This window comes from Echiichthys vipera (genome assembly GCF_963691815.1).
Source record: "Echiichthys vipera genome assembly, chromosome: 17".
NCBI lineage: Eukaryota > Metazoa > Chordata > Actinopteri > Perciformes > Trachinidae > Echiichthys > Echiichthys vipera.
Window position 1 is genome coordinate 13332258 of NC_139842.1, and position 6000 is coordinate 13338257.

The 6000-nt window shown below is 40.8% G+C and overlaps 1 long non-coding RNA gene across 1 annotated transcript in view; it reads left to right on the forward strand.

The window, feature by feature from the left end:
• Positions 1-5721, forward strand: part of LOC310959459 — a 53344-nt gene extending 47623 nt beyond the window's left edge. The window contains exons 3-4 of the long non-coding RNA XR_014593568.1: positions 2442-2506; positions 4895-5721. This is a non-coding gene — a long non-coding RNA (uncharacterized lncRNA). The remainder of the gene's footprint in view (positions 1-2441; positions 2507-4894) is intronic.
• Positions 5722-6000: the final 279 nt, after the last annotated feature.

Genomic DNA, 6000 nt, shown 5'->3' on the forward strand with positions numbered 1-6000 from the left:
TTTTTTCGGGGTGGAGATTCTCTGCTGGATTTGGTCCATCATGTGATTTTCATTGGAGAGTGGCCGGAGGAGACGACCACAGTAAAAGCGAGTGAGTGTGTGTTTGTGTGTCATCTGGCCTTGTTAATAAATGTAGGTTGTTTTCCATCTTTGGGTCATCAGTTGTGGTCATCACATACAAAAATGGAAGAGAAGGGGGCCCCTAGGGGGTGACGTTTTGCAGCCATGTGTGTGCTCGTCCGTGTGTCTGTGTACTTGCAGTAAGCATGCACAGCACTTGTGAGTTGTGTATGATCTCTCAGTGTTCATGACTGTATTTTCTGAGAGGTTAAAGCGTGTGTTTCTTGGTGTTTGGTTGTGTGCTTTTTCTCCTGTGTGTGGAGAGCTCATAAGCGGGACGATGCAGCAGGCAGGAAGCTCTATTCCCATCAGGGGTGTCAGCAGGGGCACTTTTTCATAAGGTAGTAATCTCACCACACAAAGGGGCGTCCAATATTAGAGAGAGCCCCTACCCCTGAGCTAATCAAGACCTGACCAACCCTTCTCCTGGCTCACCAACCCTCTAAACATTACCTCATCTAAAGGCTTAGCCTAGCCACATGCTTTTCCAGCCTGCTGGTCTACATGATAACTCACTTAGCTCAGTACGATAGCTAGAGAAAAACTGAAATATAAGAAGGGGTATAAAAGAAATGGGACCAGCACATAACTACCTATGGTGCTGAGTGCCATGGAAAGGTATTTTAAAAGTGAGAGGAAAGAAAGAATCATTTTACCATGTCCTCCAGAAACTCTGGGAAGCAATTTGCCAGTATTCAGTTTCTCTCCCCGTCGTCCTGTTATTGCTGTTTTCCTCTCAACTTTTGGAGCCTTCGACCTGAAAGGAGGTTCCTAAGTTCAGGCTTTGTGTCACTCGGAAACAGTGCATTTGTTTCCAAGGTAACAGGTCTTGGACAGTGAAATTCAGAAGCAGAGAGCACCTTTGTCCATGAATGGATGAAGAGGGGCTGGAGCTGTCATTATACCAGAGAACACAGCTTTAGTCTTAAACACGTCTGTACCAAGACAATCAAGACAATTGTCTTGATCCAATATCTATCTGAACCTGTTAACCTTAGAAAATAAAAACCAGCATATGATATAATTTAAAATGGTACATACAGTGGAAAAAACACTTTGACTGCCTCCATTCTTCTGACCTGCCAGTTACTGCAGAGCTTCACTGAAACCTAAGGTTTACATAAATACTTGATACTTGAGTTATGTAGTCAATATAAAGCCAGGTTTTGTTGATCAAGAGCCTAAAAAATAATACGACAAAAAGGAGATCAGGACAGTTGAATGATAACCTTTGCCTGAGTAAAACCACAGACTGTATAAAATATGGGCGCAGTCTCTGTGACTGACCCAGGTTTCTTAAGAGCCATTGTAAAGCTGAAAGTGAGCAACTCTGACTGTGTTCATCTGGTGCCTGTACCTAACTTCTTGCTAATATTTTTGCTAAAAAATGGGCAATGAAGTGGCGCGTGGATGGAATGAAGTCTAAAGTTTATGCTAGCCACTTATGATGGCAACCACCTGTCACAAAAAGTGGCCATGTCCTTAATTATGCATAACTTTAGGCCATAATACAGTTTAAAAGGACAAGTTACATAAAAACTTGTCATGAAAAGACCCAAACTGTTTTTTGTACAACGATGGAAACAGTTTTTTTTCTACTATAAAGTTGGGCATTGTAACATGGATTTCTAAAGGGATTGACTCACTTTTAGAGCCAGCGTCAAGTGGCCACTCTAGGAACTGACGTTTTTGGTTTTATTTTCAGCCCTGGGAGGTTGCCACTGGGTTACACAGCCTTTTCCTCGATTTGTGTCACCTTTTGTACTTGCAGTTCATGTATTCTGTGCGGATCATGATTATATAACTTTGAAAAACAAAATCTAATTTTGCCTTCTGAAATTCAGTATGCCAACAGCTGATTCTCTATACCAGTGGTTCTCAGCCTTCCAGACTTGTGTCCCATTAAACTGAGACACTGTCTATATGTAGCTCAGTGGTGTCATATGCATTGCGTATGAGTGATCTCTTCCCTCCGGTTTATTTGCATGGAGAGGTACAATTATCCAGTACATTTAGACGATGTCATACAAAATAATGTATGCAATTTTGTGTAGCATACAAATTATTTTTATCATTTTCCTATCCTGTTAACCATCCCATACATTCTTCAAATGTATCATACCTGTGAAAACAGGATGGAGCTCATTGCTCTTTTCATTGTACTGTGGAAAAATATATATTAGTAGAAGCATTACTGCAAGTATGGGCAGAACTGGACTAATATATAATGGAGTCTTCAGTTTTTTTTGTGGACTTGATCTTTATTCTTGAATGAGCTCCTCTCTGAATCATTTTATCCCCCCACCATTTCTCTCTTTCAGATGATCTCAGGTGAGCACCAAGAAGAGGCTGAGTAATGGAAACATGATCGCAAGAGATTCAACAGGTAAGGATGACTCTTCTTTTTTTGTTTGATCTCCATTCAGTGGAATATGTGATCACACACAATGCAGCCTTATTATGACCTGACAGTTGCTATAAACAACCTGAGTATGGCACATCCACTGATCAAACAGATGTAGCAGTACTTCACATATATGTGAGACATGATCAGGGTGGTGGTACTGGCTTTATGCCCATGTTCTTGCTTTTTTTTATTGTGTAATTCAAGTCATGACAGCACTGTAAAGAATGCAGTGGCACAGAGATATCACTTCAAACATGGCGTCTCTCAGGAGCCTTAGATCCTTTCAGTGGAACTGAATGAAGATATGCTTTGATGGCCCACCACAGAGTCGGTGGCCTTCAAAGAATCCTGTTGATGGGCTTGTGCGGGGCATCCAGCAGGCTGAATGAGTAGTACTGTATATGTGTGCTTCTCAGGGTAGCCGTGGGTGTTCTCAGTGGAGGTCAAACATGCTTGACCCCAACATGAGTAGTCCTTTTCTATAGATTGTAGGCTTGCATTATCTTTTTTTCTCCTACCCGTTTCTCTGTGTAAATGAAGAGGAACTGTGTGTGTGGATGGCAGGGTGCCAGCAGACAGGTACAGTGATGTGCTGATGAGGGACGGCGATAGGGGCCAACCTCAGTCGCAGGCCCCAGGCACAGACAGGCGTACACGGGCAGGCTGAGACTCAGTGGCAGGTTGGGACCGGGTTCTGTATGCTGATGCTGCTTTGCTGGCTCCGCTCCAAGGTGAGGCATAGGAGAGAAACGTGGGAAGGGAAAAAACAGAAAAGACAGCAAAGGGAGCGATAGAGAAAATCAAGTGAAAGGATGATTGTTGAGTAGTGGAGCTGAAAAGCACACAACTGAAAAATGAAGGTAGATAATAACATAAAGTGTTAAGAAAAAGCAATAGAGTGTTTGTGGCTTAGGTAAGGGCGAGCAAACTGGAGAGAGATGGTGATGTGTGAGGCCTAAAAGAAGAAGAGAGAAGTGAAGGAAGAGTGAGATTAAGAAAGAATACGCAAGTGAGGCCACATCCTGTTCGTTGGTGGAACGTGACTCTTCACAGGTAAACCAGCTCAGAGGTGCAGACAGGCAGAAAGAAAGATGAGAAACACTGATGGATGACTACTTATCCTCTGACATGTTGTTCCTTCCCCGGGCAGGCCGGTCCTGCCACTTTGGCTGAGTGGATGGTTTGTGGGTGCAGACGACGTAATCCATCATTTTGTGGGAGGTTGTACGCACAAGTATAGGTAAAGCAGAGTACAGGTTGTCAACAGGCCACCTACCTGCATTACCTCATCTTAGGATAATCCAACACTGTTGTCATAAGATAACGACATATTCATTCAACTCTTGTTCAGGATATAAAAGTTTTCCAATCTTCTCGCTGTTTCCACGCTTATATTCTAGATAAAAGTGATATTTTTTTTCATTTAAAGGCCCAATATTATGAAGATATTATGCTAGTTTTCAGTTTTTCTTGCTTGTATTTTGTGTTTCTACTAGAACATACTGTATTTACATGCTTTGATGTTCAAAAACACATTATAATACCTGTATTCACCCTCTTATTGAAACGCTCAATATAAGCACTTGTCTCTGTAAGCCCCCCTCCTAAATAAGCCCAGGCCGTTCTGATTGGTCAGTGTTTGCACATCTTCTGCATCTGCGTTCTCATCATCTCTGCACCGTCATTGCAGCCAGGGATTGACTGTAGCTACACTGTAGCGACACTTTCTACCTATGTATAGTATACTTGTGACATCACAACTTGTGAACTACTAGCTTGTTTAAAGGCACAGTTTCTAAATACAGGATGTTTGCATTTCTAATGGAGTGAGAGTTTTGATACTTTCACAGTATTTATATAGCACCTCAGTCTGCTTTATAATAAAAAAAGACATGGGAATCTCACTTTTTATATAGACCCTTTAATATTTGAAGCTGCTTTCAAACCAGGACTTCTGTGATTTACATCAACACTGCTGTAAGCAAAACACTCAAACTTTGCCACATCTCATAATGTGATAATTTCAGCTGCGGATGAGGCGCTGGTTGGTTAATCTGCAATATCTTTCTGTCAGTTTGAATCCCGAAGCCCTTTTCATGGGGAGTGTTTGTAAAAGCAGCCAAACCTGCTTAAGGCATCATCGGAGGAGAACTTTTTGTTGATCAATTCTGTATTTTTTTATGAATCTCTGGTTGATTTAAGTAACTTCATTGAACAGTTACTTTTAACATTTAAAAAGAAATGTTGCCAGGAAAGAATAAAACCTCAAATTTTCTTTAGCATGGGTATAAGAAACATGTGTCAATGTTCAAGCTTCAAGTGGTTTTTGGCCTCAATCAATCATTAGTTTCTGTATTATGTTTCTAGGATCATTCTAAATCCTGGTTTGGACCGTGGACCAGCATCCCCTACAGCAGATGTTTGCTCCTGGCATGGCTGCGAACAGCGTGAGCTGAGCTCCTTCACTGACAATCTTGCTCTCAGGATCCAGCGCCAGCAGTTTGGGCTTGGAGAAGTTGTGACATAAACTCAGCAGGACAGTGGAGTGTATTCTGCTGCTCAGACATTATGGAACAGATCAGTCAACCCTGTCTGGAGAAGCGCTCGATAGGAAAGTCATTTCAATGAATGCACGTTTACCGTAGTTACCACAATAGATCTACACATTGTTTGACTTTTTCTAAATTGAACCTGGATTAATATTTTCCTGTATACATCTGCTTTTGATATTCACTGTTTATTCACGCGGTTTCTCATACACTGCAGTTGTGACATATACTACGTTATTCTGGATACAGTATCAACAAGTGCTGGAACTGTACATGGAAAATAATCAGATGATGTTTTCATTTTTAGTTCTGTTTTTACAGACTGAGGGCAGTAATTACACCAGGGCAGCAACGTTTATTTTGTGAAGAACACAACAAATGTTTCCTATTGTGTAAAATGAATTAATACACATTTGATCAAGAGTCACTGTAAATGTATCTTTATCATTTCACAGCTTCTAATTCCAATCACAAAGAAGCCATTGTAATCAAGGTGCTTATGAATGCAACTTTTGACAGTCCATTTCATTACATTGGCAGACTTTGTTATTGGTTAATAATCTTGTCAACCTGTTTTTTTGATGATGATTTATAGCTCCATAACTTTTGTTGTGTCTGTGAAACCCTAATAACAGAAATAAAGAAAGCGATCCAAGTTGCTGTCTGTTTGATTTGTCATTGCAGCTGCATCTGTGAGATTAATAACAGGTAAGATGCTTTCATGATGTTCTGTTTTATATTAAATCATTCTGACTTCACTTCTATTTGAGCTAGTATGTGCCAATCTGCTACTAGGGGTTGTATTGCTCAGGCAATGAGAAGCAGAGTGAAAGTGAAATTTAGAGTGAAAATAGAAAGCTGTGACATTTAGATGTCGATCAACTGAATTGTTCAAATCACAGTTTTACTTCACTAATACCAGTG